The sequence below is a fragment of the Eriocheir sinensis genome, chromosome 13 (assembly GCF_024679095.1).
Source record: "Eriocheir sinensis breed Jianghai 21 chromosome 13, ASM2467909v1, whole genome shotgun sequence".
NCBI classification, from domain to species: Eukaryota; Metazoa; Arthropoda; class Malacostraca; order Decapoda; family Varunidae; genus Eriocheir; species Eriocheir sinensis.
In genome coordinates, this window is record NC_066521.1 from 11,751,692 (window position 1) to 11,766,626 (window position 14,935).

The 14,935-nt window shown below is 42.2% G+C and overlaps 1 protein-coding gene across 3 annotated transcripts in view; it reads left to right on the forward strand.

The window, feature by feature from the left end:
• The window catches only part of LOC126997979 (protein numb-like), a 115,858-nt gene that overhangs the window by 49,757 nt on the left and 51,166 nt on the right, over nt 1-14,935 (forward strand). Inside the window, exon 1 of one of the 3 annotated variants that reach the window (XM_050859249.1) lies at nt 3,237-3,257. The exons of 1 other annotated variant lie outside the window; for it this stretch is intronic. The gene's annotated coding sequence lies outside the window, so the exon portion shown is untranslated. Of the gene's footprint in view, nt 1-3,236; nt 3,258-12,173; nt 12,238-14,935 lie in introns of those variants that run through there. One more of the 3 variants, XM_050859241.1, reaches the window with a different exon arrangement.

Below are 14,935 nucleotides of genomic sequence, written 5' to 3' on the forward strand. Positions count from 1 at the left end.
AAAAAAGACGAGAATGAAGAAATGGAAGAGAGAAAAGAAGGAAATTAGAGGGAAGAGAAGAAGGGTAGAATTTGGAAATGAAGAAAAGGGAGAGTGAAGAAGCTGGTGAAAAGAGGAAGAAAAGATGAGAATGAAGAAATGGAAGAGGGAAAAACAACGAAATTAGAGGAAAGGAGGAACTAGAAAGAAGAGAAAAATAAAAGGAGGAAGTGGGGGAAGGAATAAAGAAAGAAAAGGAGAGAGAGAGAGAGAGAGAGAGAGAGAGAGAAAATAAATATAAAAGCGACGAGGAGAAAAATGGAGGAGAGAAAAGAATTGAATTGGAAGCTTTGAGAATACCTGAACTCCTGTTACCTGAAGCTAATTGGTTGAAGACTATACCTGCCTCTCTCTCTCTCTCTCTCTCTCTCTCTCTCTCTCTCTCTCTCTCATATTTTTTTTTCTTTATTGCATTTGCTTCATTTTTTAAACTTCTCTTTCGTATCTTGTTTTCTTTTATATACGAATACTTTTGTGTCAGTTTTCCCTCCTCCTCCTCCTCCTCCTCCTCCTCCTCCTCCTCCTCTTTACTCTGCTTTTCACAGAGGGAATTATTTAAATGAGCTCATTATGTAGATTATAGTTCTCTGGTCTACCTCCTCCTCCTCCCTCCTCCTCCTCCTCCTCCTCCTCCTCCTCCTCTCCTTCCTCTCTCCCTTAACCCTTCCATTCCTGTCCCATTTCCGTCCCATTCCCTCCTTTCCCTTTCGTTTACTTCGTCTCGTTTCGCTTCCCTCTATTTAGCGTACCTTACAATACCTCCCATTTCCTTACTCTAAATTACCTTGCCAAGTTTAAAATTAGACTAACCTTGCCTGACTTTACCTTTACCTTACCTTACCTTATTTTCCCTTACCTTACCTTATTTTACCTTACCTTACCTTATTTTACCTTACCTTACCTTATTTTACCTTACCTTACCTTATTTTACCTTACCTTACCTTATTTTACCTTACCTTACCTTATTTTACCTTACCTTACCTTATTTTACCTTACCTTACCTTATTTTACCTTACCTTACTTTATTATGCCTTACCTTGCCTTATCTTACTTTGGCTTACCTTACCTTAATTTACCTTACCTTACCTTATCTTGCCTTACCTTGCCTTACCCTACTTTATCATGCCTTATATTACTTAACCTTACCTTATTTTACCTTATCTTGCCTTACCTTGCCTTATCTTCCCTTACCTTACTTACCCTACCTTACGTTACCTTACCTTCCATTCTCTCCCCTACTCTTCCCGTATCTCGTCATTCACCTTTCCTTCCTTTTTGCCTCATGACTTTCCCTTCCTTTCGCTCTCCCTTCTTCCATTCCATATTCTCCCCTTTTCATCTGTCTTCTTTACCTTCCCTTACCGCTGTGCCATATCCTCCAGGACGTGGGCAACCCTGGACTTCCATCTTCTTCTGTCCCTCGTGGCTCTGATGAACTGTCCACTCGTCATACTCCCCCGTGGCAGCTTTACCAATCCGTCCATGTATTTCACTCTCAGTCTTCCTCTCCCTCTGGTTCCCTCCACCATTCCTGTCATTATCTGATCCTCTAGCCCCTCTCTCCTCATTACATGCCCCCAAAATTTCAGTTGTCTCAATCTCACCACCCCCATCAGCTCCCTCCTCTCTCCCACCATCTCGAATACTTCTTCGTTTGACCTTCTTGCCGTCTTCATCCTCCTCCTCCACAGCCACTTCTCCATCGCCTCCAGCCTATTCACCATCGTCTTTGATATAGTCCAACTTTCCACACCATATAACATTGTTGACCACACATGAGTTTTTATTCAGCTTTTCCGTCTTTTTATAGAAAACTTTCTGTTTGTCAGCAGTTTCCTCATATATCTTCCCTCCCATTCCTTTCGTTCTCCTTTTTCCATTTATTTCCCTCAGAGTTTCCCTTCCATTCCTTTCCCATCCTTCCCATCCCATCCTTTCCCTTTTATCCCTTTATTTCCATCAAAGCTTCCCTTCCATTTCTTTCCCATCCTTTCCCCTTTCTCCATTTATTTCTCCCATAGTTTCCCTTCCATTCCTTTCCCATCATTTCCCCTTTCTCCATTTATTTACCCCAGAACTTCCCTTCCACTCCTCTCCCATCCTTCCCATCCCATCCTTTCCCCTTTCTCCATTTATTTCCCCCAGAACTTCCCTTCCATTCCTTTCCCATTCTCCCCATCCCATCCTTTCCCCTTTCTCCATTTATTTTCATCAAAGACTCCCTTCCACTCCTTTCCCATCCTTTCCCCTTTCTTTATTTCCCCCAGAGTTTCCCTTCCACTCCTCTCCCATCCTTCCCATTCCATCCTTTCCCCACTCTCCATTTATTTTCCCCAGAGCTTCCCTTCCACTCCTTTCCCATCCTTCCCATCCCATCCTTTCCCTTTTATCCCTTTATTTCCATCAAAGCTTCCCTTCCATTCCTTTCCCATCCTTCCCATCCCATCCTTTCCCCTTCCCTTGTCCTTTACTTCCCCTTCTACCCGCTCCTCCTTTTTACCTGTAATAATGCAAAAAATAAATTAATAACCACCTGTCCATTTTGTATACATTGCTTAATTAATCGATGTACAGCAGACTAATTCCAAGGTGTTTTATTTTTTGCCGTAATTAAATATAACCTTTTTTTTTTGCGTAGGGGTGAATTTATTAATTTTGCACTATGTATACTCATGTAATTTCTGGTCCAATGGAATTACTCTTTATCATTATTATTATCATTGTTATTATTATTAGTATATATATTTGTGGCTGTAGCAAGGTGAGGTAAGGTTAAGCAAGGGAAGGGAAAATAAAGTAAGTTAAGATATGGTAAGGTAATCAAGGCAGAGCAAGGTAGGCAAGGTGAGGTGAGGCAAGGCAATGTAATAGTAGTAGTAGTAGTAGTAGTAGTAGTAGTAGTAGTAGTAGTAATAGTAGTAGTAGTAGTAATAGTAGTAATAGTAATAGTAGTAGTAGTAGCGCAGTAAGGTGAGGTAAGGTTAAGTAAGGGAAGCGTAAATAAAGTAAACTAAGATATGGTTAGGTAATCAAGGCAAAGCAAGGTAGGCAAAGAATTTAGTAGTAGCAGTAGTAGTAGTAGTAGTAGTAGCAGCACAGTAGCAGTGATGATCTACATAATCATCCCCATGACTCACCTTTGTATTAACCTGTATCTCTCTCTCTCCAGGTAAGGGGATCACCAGGTAGACGTGCCCTGATTGGACCCCCCTTGGCAGGTACGTGTGCCCTGATTGGCGGAGGGGGAAGGTGAGTTTTAATTACTAGTCTGACAGGTGCGTGAGAGTGGGCAAGGTGGCGATGATGGAAACACACACACACACACACACACACACACACACATACACACACACACACACACACAGAGAGAGAGAGAGAGAGAGAGAGAGAGAGAGAGAGAGAGAGAGAGAGAGAGAGAGAGAGAGAGAGAGAGAGAGAGAGAGAGAGAGAGAGAGAGAGAATACTAGTGAAACGCCCTTTATAAATTCTGCATCCACCTACACCTTCTTCTTTAAGTCTCCTCCTCCTCCTCCTCCTCCTCCTCCTCCTCCTCCTCCTCAGGCCCTAATATGAACCAATTTACTATAATCGTACGTGAGAATAATTAATAGAAGACATCATTGAGAGAGAGAGAGAGAGAGAGAGAGAGAGAGAGAGAGTAGTATTGGGCTTCGTCACGCCATGCACTTCATTACATAAGGGGGAGCGTGTCAAGCTATGCAGATGAAATGTTATGTCGCTATTTCTCCCTCTTGTCGCTCAAAACAAAGGGATGGGAAGGGAGGGATATTGCAGCGTCCCTCTTGCACTGCTGTATTGTTTGGAAGTGTTATTCTGGTCTATATTCGCAGACTTTTTACTCTTATATGAGTCACAAGAACATAAGAACATCAGAACGTTGGAGTCTGCAAGAGGCCGGTAGGCCTGTACGAGGCAGCTCCTTTGAACCTAAGCTCCCGTGTATCTAACCCCACCTAATATCGCTGTCCATGAATTTATCTAATCTATTTTTGAATGTGACAATTGTATTGGCACTCACCACGTGACTGCTAAACCTATTCCACTCATCCACCACTCTGTTAGTAAACCAATTTTTGCCTATGTCCCTGTTGAATCTGAATTTATCCAGTTTAAACCCATTGCTTCGCGTCCTACCCGGTTCTCTTACCAACAAAACCTTATGAATATCCCCCTTATTAAAGCCCTTCATCCATTTTTAATCCTCGATCATGTCTCCACGCACCCTTCGCCTTTCTAGAGAATACAAGTTTAACTGTTTGAGTCTTTCCTCGTATGGCAATTTTCTCAACCCCTGAATCATCTTAGTCATCCTCCTCTGCACCGGTTCTAACATTTTGATATCCATTCTATAGTAAGGTGACCAGAACTGAACCGCATAATCGAGATGAGGTCTAACTAATGCTAAATATAGTTTGAGGAAGACTTCGGCCCTTCTGTTGCTTACGCTCCATGAAATAAATCCCAGAACCCTATTTCCTCGATTTCTAGCTTGAATGCATTGTGCCCTTGGACGGAGATCAGAGCTCACTAAGACCCCTAAATCCCTCTCGCACCCAGACCTGCTTATGAGAGTGTCATTTAAGCAATAGTTATGTGAGGGGTTGTTCCTACCTACACTCAGAATACTGCACTTTCCTACATTGAACTCCATTTGCTATTTATCCGCCCAGTCATACAATCTGTTTAGTTCATCCTGGAGAATACTAGCGTCCTGATCCGACTCAATTACTCTACCGATCTTGGTATCATCTGCAAACTTACTGACATCACTACTAATTCCTGTATCTAAGTCATTGATATAAATAATAAACAAAAGTGGACCTAATACCGAACCTTGTGGGACCCCACTCGTAACACATCCCCAGTCAGATCTTTTACCATTGATTTGCAGTCTTTTCTTCCTATTGCTAAGCCACGCCGTGACCCAGTTTAAAACTTTACCCTCTACTCCGTGAGCCTGTAATTTAAGCAATAGTCGTTGGTGAGGAACTTTGTCAAACGCTTTACTAAAATCAAGATAGATTACATCATAATTTTCATCTCTGTCTACCGCCTCAAATACTTTATTGTAGAAGGACAAGAGATTGGTGAGGCATGACCTACCTTTCGTGAACCCATGCTGCGAGTCGTGAATTAAGTTTGTTTCTCTAGATGCTCCCGAATGTTCCTGGCTATTATGGACTCCAGCATCTTGCCTATAACCAATGTTAAGCTAATTGGGCGATAGTTTGAAGCAGCTGACCTGTCCCCCTTTTTTAAAATCGGCGTCACATTAGCTACTTTCCATAGGCTGGGCACATAACCAGTATTTACCGACATCTTAAAGATGTCGGTTAGTGGGTTACTGAGTACATCACTAAATTTCTTTAATACCCTCGGAAATATCCCGTCAGGACCTGGCGACTTATTATTCTTAAGCTTATCTATCTCATCCTAAACTACTTCCCTGGTAATGATTATATCCCTCAATTTATCGCCATCCCCGCCCTCGTACACCTGAACCCTTTCCGGAATAGTCGTTCGATCCTCTTGTGTGAATACTGAAAGGAAGTAGTCGTTCAACAATAAGAGTTAAAGGACACCGATCCGAAAAGTTACCACAAGACACCGAAAGAGTTATCAGTTCGGTCATCGCACTATCGCATGCTCCCTTCACATGTTATTTGCTTTCATTAAATTTTACTCTTTGTTGTGTGATCATGTTACTTTACCAGATTGCTGTGGATATTTACGACACATGAGGACATAAATTGACTACCTGAGACGAGTCGGCCCATACAAAAGAGCTCCTGAGAACTTTTATTCACCAACTTCCCTCCCCATACATAAATAAATACAAACTCCATTCAAAACTTTCAATCGTATTTGCATCAACGATATACATGTTAGATTTGTTCCATTCAGCCACTACCCTATTCCTTGTACACACACACACACACACACACACACACACACACACACACACACACACACACACACACACACACACACACACGCGGAAAACAAAATACAAAACAAAACATCACAACAACAACCACAACAAACAACCGTAGAAAAAATATAATGAAGATTACACACACACACACACACACACACACACACACACACACACACACACACACACACCTGACCTCGTTGACCCAATTCTGTCTTTTTCCGGGAGTGTGCAGGAAATCCATAAACTGTATAACCTTTTTTACTGCCTTTTGCTACGCTGGAGACATATTTTGCTATTGTAAAGGGGCTATTACACTGGGCAAATTTTCCGTGGATTTTGTCAAACCACGATTTCCGCTGGCGTGGTTCTCATTTGTTTCTTGCTGTTGCTGATGATGATAATGGTGAGTAATACCGTCGTCATTCAAGAAAGTATACCGTAGCTTTGGAAGATCGTGGACACGTCAGAAAACCACGGAAATATGAGAACCACGCCAGCGGAAATCGTGGTTTGACTGAAGATCCATGGAAAATTTGCCCAGTGTAATAGCCCCATAAGTCAGCCATAGATACTTATAAAGACAGAAACAAATACCTGCAACACACCTCAGATGAACGCTATGGGTGGTGCTCTGTGGATTCAAAATAGCGCAGTGTAGTTTGTAATGTGTCGACTTAACTGTGAAGATCCGACGGTTCTTACTAACTCCGGCCCAAAAATGGAATACAAAAGCTCGACCCGCCACATAATAATAGATACTAATACGACCTTTAAAAATTATCTGGCGCTTAACTTTGTAACTGAACCATTAACTGAAGAACTATAGTATCCTTGCATTAATCCTCCTCCTCTTCGCCCTCCTCCTCTTCATCTTCTTTTTTTCCACTTCGTCTTCTCCTTTTTTTCCACTTCGCCTCTTCCCGATTCATATTTTCTCCCTAAAACTTCCTAATTTCTCCTTATCTGCGTGTGTCTGTCTGTGTCTATTTATCTGTCTTAAACACTGTATCTGCTGTGTCACTTAAACTATCAAACCACACGGAAATCAGTAGGAGAGAGTGTAGAGATCAGAGTCCCCTTATAAACTTCTGTTAGAGTTCAGACACGAAAGAAAAGCAGATATTCAAGACACCGTTCAAGTCTTCATTGATTGGCCCACGTTTTCCTTTTCTCTCCCAGCTGATTAGATTCTCCCGTTTTCTGTGGATCTTTTGGAATGGAAACGCAACTATTTTTATTAGTATTATTTTATTTCTTTAGTTTGTTTTTTGTCTTCCTCCCATTGTCTTTCATTGTTTTGTTCCTTATCACTCACAATCCTTTTCTCATTATTTTTGTTCTTTATTTTCTTGTTTCGTTCTTTATTTTTGGTCCTTTTCTATTTTCTTTCCCCTTGTTTTCCTCCTTCATCCTTCCTTCCCTTCCTCTTTCCCTTTCGCTTTCCTTCCCTTCTTTTCTTTTTCCCGTCTTTCCCTTCCTCTTTCATTTTTTCCCTCTTTCCTTCCCCTCCTCTTTCATTTTTTTCCTCTTTCCTTTTTTTCCCCTCTTTCCTTTTTTTCCTCTTTCCTTCCCTTCCCCTTTCCTTCCCTTCCCCTTTCCTTCTCTCCCGCTTTCCTTTTTTTTCCTCTTTCCCTTCCTCTTTCCTTTTTTTCCTCTTTGCTTACCTTCCTCTTTTCTTTCCCTCCCTTCCCCTTTCCTTTTTTCCCTCTTTCCTTCCCATCCCCATTCTTTTCCTTCCTCTTTCCCCGCCCTTCTGCTTTTCCTCTTTCCTCCTCGCTATTTCTTTTTCCTTCATTACTTCCTTCCTAGCTTCCGGTATTTTTTTCCTGTGTTCCCATGGTAACCTGTCTGGCTCTTTGTAAACACACACACACACACACACACACACACACACACACACACACACACACACACATACACTTCCGCTTCGCTTGTGCAGTCACAGGAAATTTGTTATGTATGTATAGTGTTGAATAATGTTTATATGTGTGCAGTTATTTCAGCATAAATAACTTTAAATGGCCATACAAATGTTGACCCACTGAGGGCTGTTAAAATATTCATTGCAGCGAGCTTTTAGGGGGCTTAAAAACTGCTGAATAGAAAAAAAAATACAAAAAAAAAGGATTCCTGTATTATTTGCGTGTGTGTGTGTGTGTGTGTGTGTGTGTGTGTGTGTGTGTGTGTGTATCCGCTGATCTTTGTGTTTATGTATCTTTTGATCTTTGTGTCTCTCCCTGTCATCTGTTTGCTTGTAATATGTTCGCTAGTGTTTATATTATGTCTGTCTTTTACGCTGTGTTTGTTTGTATCTGTTTCATCTTTCATCTATCCATCTTCTATGTCTGAATTTATCTATCAAGCAGTCTGTATCTATCTGTCTGTCTATAGGGGAGTGTGTTTATCTCATGTGTTTATCTCACGTGATATGTATCTATCTATCTCGATCTATGTATATCAAGCTACCTATCACTATCTTTATATCATCAAAGAAGGGAAAGAAAAAGGAAGGGAAGGAAAGGGAAAAAAAGGAAAGCGGCAGGGAAGGAAAGAGAAAGGGAAGCGAAGGGAAGGAAAGAAAATGGGAAGGAAAGGGAAAAAAATGAAGCGGAAGGGAAGGAAAAGGGAAGAAAATAAGGAACAAAATAAAGAACGAAATAAGAAAGATAAAGAACAAACTAATGAAGAAGGACTGCGAAAGATAAGGGAGAAAATGATAATGAACACGAAAAGGAAGGAAACGAAAAGCAAACTAAATAGAGAAATAAAATAATACTAATGAAAAAATAGTTCCGTCTCCGTTCCATAAGATCCACAGAAAACGGGAAAATCTAATCAGCTGGGAGATAAAAGGAAAACGAGGGCCAATCAGTATATATTCACTTTCTCTCTCTCTCTCTCTCTCTCTCTCTCTCTCTCTCTCTCTCCACTACCTATCTGTCTATTCATCTTCTTATCTATATATATCTACTACCTACTTGTCTATCTATCTCTATCTACCATCTACCCATCCTGTACTATATATACACTACCTTACCTATATCAATCTATCGACTACCTATCTATCTATCCACCTAACTTCTCGGTAATAAGTTTGGTGCCTTTTTAATTAATCGTAAATGTTTTCTTTGCGAGTTGAATCTAATTAATGTTTAGTTTTACGGCACCGAAAAGTCTGCTCGCATAATTTTCCGGAGCAATATAATTTATGAGAGAGAGAGAGAGAGAGAGAGAGAGAGAGAGAGAGAGAGAGAGAGAGAGAGAGAGAGAGAGAGAGAGAGAGAGAGGTCAAAAAAATGGAACGAATGAGCGAGGGAAAAAAAAGGAGAGAATCGTGGAATGGAGTTAGAAGTGGAGAAAAAAAAGATAGAAGAAAATATAAGAAAAGAGGGGAAAAAAGATCAGAGGAGACAAAGAAGCGAAAAAAGAATAAAAAGAAAAAAGACTAAAAAAAAAACAGCAGAGGTGGATAAGTGATTGGAAGATGGAAAAAAATTACGTGAGAAGAAAACAAAAAAGAAGAAAAAAGACAAGGAAGGAAGCAGTAATGGAGAGAGAGAGAGAGAGAGAGAGAGAGAGAGAGAGAGAGAGAGAGAGAGAGAGAGAGATGAGTAATGAGGACACTGCCGGAGATGAAATGATGGATGAAGTTGAATGTTATGAGGTGTGGAAGATATGAGGAACAGGGAGGAGAGAGAGAGAGAGAGAGAGAGAGAGAGAGAGAGAGAGAGAGGTGAAGAAACTGTAGGCGGGGGGGGGGAGGATCTGATCAGGGAAGAGTGAGAAGAGGAAGAGGAGGAAGTGGAAAGTGGAAGGAAATGTCGAGAAAGTGGCGGATATATAAGTGGAGTTTCGTGGGAGTGGGTAAGTGAATAGCGGGTAAGAGGGAGGGTGTGAAAAAGTGTTTGAGAGAGATGAGGTAGAGTAGGAAGAAGTGTTTGGGGGTGAGTAATGAATGGATTGATTAGTGAAGGGAATGTGGGGGAAAGGGAAGCAGTGAAGAGAGGGAAAGAGGAATGAACTTTGGGAGAGAGAGATGAGGACGTGTGGGAGACTTTAGGGAGAGTGAAGGAAGTGCGGGAAAGGAAAGCAATGACTCAAACAATTAAACTTGCATGCTCTAGAAAGGCGAAGGGTGCGATAAGACGATCGAAGTTTATAAATGGATGAAGTACTTTAATAAGGGGGATATTAATGAGGTTCTGATGGTAAGAGAACCGGGTAGGACACCTAGTAATGGGTTTAAACTGGATAAACTCAGATTCAACAGGGACATAGGCAAAAATTGGTTCACTAACAGACTGGTGTAGATGAGTGGAACAGGCTGGGCAGTCATGTTGTGAGTGCCAATACAATAGTCACATTCAAAATTTTATTAGATAAATTCATGGACAGTGTTGCTAGGTGGGGTTAGATTCTCAGGAGCTGCCTTATATTACCGGCAACTTGCAGACTCCTTACGTTCTTATATGTTCCTAAAGAGGGAGAATGGAGAGTAATATTTGGAAGAGATGTGACAGCAAAGTTAAGGGAGTGTTGGGAAGGAGAGCACTGAAGAGAGGAAGAGGGGAAAGGAACGTGGGGAAAAGATAAAGGAGTGTTGGAAAGGAAGGAGTGGGAAGAAGAGTGTGGGAGAGATGTAGAGAGTGTGGAGAGAAGAGTGAAGAGAGGGAGAGTGGAGGAAGAGTTTGGAAGGCAGGCGAGGGAGAAGAGGAAAGGGAACCAGTGAGGAAAGGAAGAGGGGAAGATGTTATTGAGAGAGATAAGGAAGTAGAGGGAAGGGAGCAGTGAAGAGAGGGAGAGTTTGAAGAATTGTTTTGGGGAGGAAAGATGAATGAGTGAGGGAGAGAGAACAGTGAAGAGAGGAAGAGATGTGTGTGCGAGTGAACGTGTGTGTGGGGGGGGTTGGAGAGGGGGGAGTGAACGTGTGTGTGTGTGTGTGTGTGTGTGTGTGTTGGGGAGTGGTGGGGAACGTGTGTGGGGGAGGCAAGGCTGACTGTTGCCGGAGGGGTAGTCAGCGGCTGGCCAGAACCACCTGTACGCTGCCCTTCACATTTTGGGTTTTCCTGCTGGATGATGATGACGATGATTCTTACAGGTGCTGTCAGTCATTTCGGTCATGCTGATGTAGTAGTAGTAGAAGTAGTAGTAGTAGTAGTAGATGTAGTGGTAGTAGTAGTAGTAGGAGGAGGAGGAGGAGTTTTTATTTTTTTTCCTTGTAGATAAGGGCAAATAATCTTCTATACACACCTGAACTATCATCTTCCTTCCTTTTCTTCTTATTACTTCATGAATAATTATATTTTTCCACATAATGTTTTTCAGTCCGTCATTATCACTTCAAACTTGCCACAAATTCCATCCCTGCCAATTTTTCCTTTCCTTTACATTTTCATTCATTTCTCATCTCCTTTCCTCATTTCCTACATCCACTCCGCCGTCCTAATCCAATCAGCTCTCTTCTCTAATAAGCCTTATTTCAACCTTTCGTATGACTTGTTTTTATCGTCTCCGTTTAATACGTTTTCCCAGAAAGTCTTGTTGGAGTGACTGGTATTTGTGGGCAGGAAGTGAGAGGCGGGGATGGGCTGAGCTGGAGGGGTAGCGGGGGGATGGGGGGGAGAGTGGAGCTGGGGAGGAAGGGGGAGGAGGGGGGGGAAGGGAGCGAAGAGACGAAAAGCAGAAGCAGAAGAGAGGGAGGAGAAGTAGGAAAGGGATCAGAGAGGAGGAGGAGGCAAGGATGAAGAGAGGAGGAGGAGGAGGTAGATGGGGAAGAGGGAACAGGAATGAAGAGAAGGGAAGGAGGAGAAGAAGGCGTGGCAGCAAGGAGGAGGAGGAGGTATAGAAGATGAGGAGGAAGTGGGAGGAGGAGCATGGAGACAGGAGGAAGAGAGGAAGAGGAGGAGAAGATGAGGAAGAGTGAGAAGAAATATGAGAGCTGCATATGAGTAGAGAAGCGAATCATGAGAAGAGAGGAGGAACGGAGGCAAGGGATGAGGGAGGAGGAGGAGGAGGAGGAGGAGGGGGAAGTTAAAACCATACAGGTGTTCGCTGGAGGCTACAGGCTTACAGGTGAGGGAGGAGGAGGAGTAGGAGGAGGAGGAGGAGACCAGGGAAGGGGGCAGGAGACAGGGACGGAGGGAGTTAGGAGGGAACTTGACTCGGGAGGGAACGTGGAAGGTAGGAGAGTGAGAGAGAGGGAGGAGAGACAGTGTGGTTCAGTGAGTGGTGGAGTGAAGGTTAGTCTCGTGTGGTGACGCTCAAACTCTCCCTTGGTCCACCTGAGCGGCCGACAGGTGGCGCGGATTACCTGTAGCACCTCCTCGTTAACCTGTGTGTATCGGGAACGGACCCAAGTGTTCATAAATCCAAGTGTTTGCCTTTTAAATGTGATTGTGTGTTTGTTTTTTCTGTCTCGCGAATGTTGCATACACACCTCACGCGGGCCTTTCCTTAACTGTCTACCCCCCCTCCTCCTCCTCCTCCTCCTCCTCTTCCTCTTCCACCTCGTCACCTTTTCCCGCAACTCAAATCGATGTTTCGGAATCAGGATTTACTCAGAATTCCACGGGATCAAAATATTTGTGTGTGTGTGTGTGTGTGTGTGTGTGTGTGTGTGTGTGTGTGTGTGTGTGTGTGTGTTTTGCTTTGTGTTGTGAAATTTGTATATTCGTGTTGGCATTTATACGAGGACGGGAAACTATTATAATCTTACGTAGTGTTGCCAAAAAAAAAAGTAGTGTGGCTGGGGTGTGGTCGTGAAGTGGGATGTGGTAAAGAGGTAAACTGGTCATACTCTATAGCTGCGCGTTGCCTCGGTGCTCATCTCCGTCGCATTGACCCGTGGAGTGTGGCGTCGTTCGTAGTGGGGTCCAATGTTTATAGAGGTGGTGATAAAGTGCGTTATAGGGGATACTTAACAGTGATGAGGTGGTGTAAAGGTTGATTGTGTCTGCGTTCTCTTGGGTGTGGTGGTGATGGATGGTATTGCAAGAGTGGTGTGTTGTCTGGTTAGCTGGTGTGGCTTGGTGGTGGTGTTGGAATGGTGTGTTGCCTGGTTAGCTGGTGAGTTTGGTGATGGCAGGGGGGTAGTGGTGGTGTTGTGGTGATGGGAGTAACTGGTGTTGTGGCCTGGTGATGGTGTTTTGTGATGTAGTTGTGGTGATGGTCTAGTGCGCTGGTTGTGGTGGTGGTGTGGTAGTGGTTGTCGTGTGTCGTTGTGTTGCTTGCTGGCCTTGGTGGAGAGGGTGGAGTTGCAATACTGATGGGATTGTGTTATTTTTTTCCTCCAAGATAAGAATATGTATCCTATCCTATTGTTATACTACTACTACTACTACTACTACTACTACTACTACTACTACTACCACTACTACTACTACTACTACTACTACTACTACTACTACTACTACTACAAGACACAAAGAACTATAGGGCATGGGGCATACTGGAGGTCACATGGCACAGGGCTTTGGACACGGGGGTAGGACATGATGGGGCACTCTTTGTATGTAAATGTGATACGGTAGGTTACGTTGAATTTGTCCCAGCTAATGCCAGGTAGTAGTAGTAGTAGTAGTAGTAGTAGTAGAAAAGAAATTAATATCATTCTATTCATAATTAATTCTTCGTGAAACTTATTTTTTCTTGCATTGTTACCATAAGAAAAACAAACCTACTAAAGGATAACTAACTCTTTACATGTAGATCCAGTAAGGAAAACGAGATTAGTATACCAGCCCCAGAAGCGTTCAAGTCATAGGAAAGGAGAAAGATTGTAGCGGAAGGAGAGAAAACGGGAGTAGATTATAAGAAAGAAGATACGGTTTAAAGAATGTTCGGCTTTGTTCGCCTCGAGTTTGTATACCAGAGTCTCCATACAGAGGGCGAAGCGGTCAGACGTAATAGCAGTAACAGAGAGAGAAATGATGGGCTTGCCTTCCTTTGATTAATTGCCCTGATAACTACCGAAGAAAATTAGAAAGGACACCTCTTCCTCCTCCTCCTCCTCCTCCTCCTCCTCCTCCTCTTCCTTCTCCTCCTTCCCATCAAGTCGCATGTTAAGGAGAGGTTAATGTATACAGAGAGAGAGAGAGAGAGAGAGAGAGAGAGAGAGAGAGAACATTCAGGGAGCAAAGACCCTACCCAAGGGCAAATCGGTCTTCTTCTTTTTTTCTTCTTTAGTTTACCATTTCCAGCGAACCGCCATGGGAGCGTTCTTGTTTGTCTTTACTTACTTTACTTACTCTTAATCTGACTTACTGACTTTTTTATATCTTTACTTCCTTCTATCTTATCTACTTTATCCTTTCTTTCATCTTGCTTTCTCATTTTCTTCCTTTTTTATTCTTTTTTTACTCTTTAACTAAATTTGTCTTCCTTCTATCTTTATTTTCCTCTATTTTTACTTCCTTTGTCTTCCTTCTATCTTTATTTTCTTCTATTTTTACTTCCTTTGTCTTCCTTCAATCTTTATTTTCCTCTATTTTTACTTCCTTTGTCTTCCTTCTATCTTTATTTTCTTCTATTTTTACTTCCTTTGTCTTCCTTCTATCTTTATTTTCCTCTATTTTTAATTCCTTTGTCTTCCTTCTATCTTTATTTTCCTCTATTTTTACTTCCTTTAATCCTTATCTCCTTTGCCCTTACTTGCTTCTTGCTTCTTCGTTTCCTTCCTTCTTTGTTCTTCTTTACTATTTTACTAACTTCTTCCCTATCCTCCAATCTCTATCTTCCATCCATTTACTTCTTTACTTCATCCTTATTTTCTTACTTGCTCTCTTTCTTCTTCTTTTCCTCCCTTCTTTATTCTATTTTCTGTTGACATTCCTTTCTTTTATCTTTACTTCCTGCCCTCTCTCCCTGTTTATTTATTTACGTTAACATTTTATTCTCACGTATTCACTTTCTTGTTTCTTGTTTTTGTTCTATATTTAC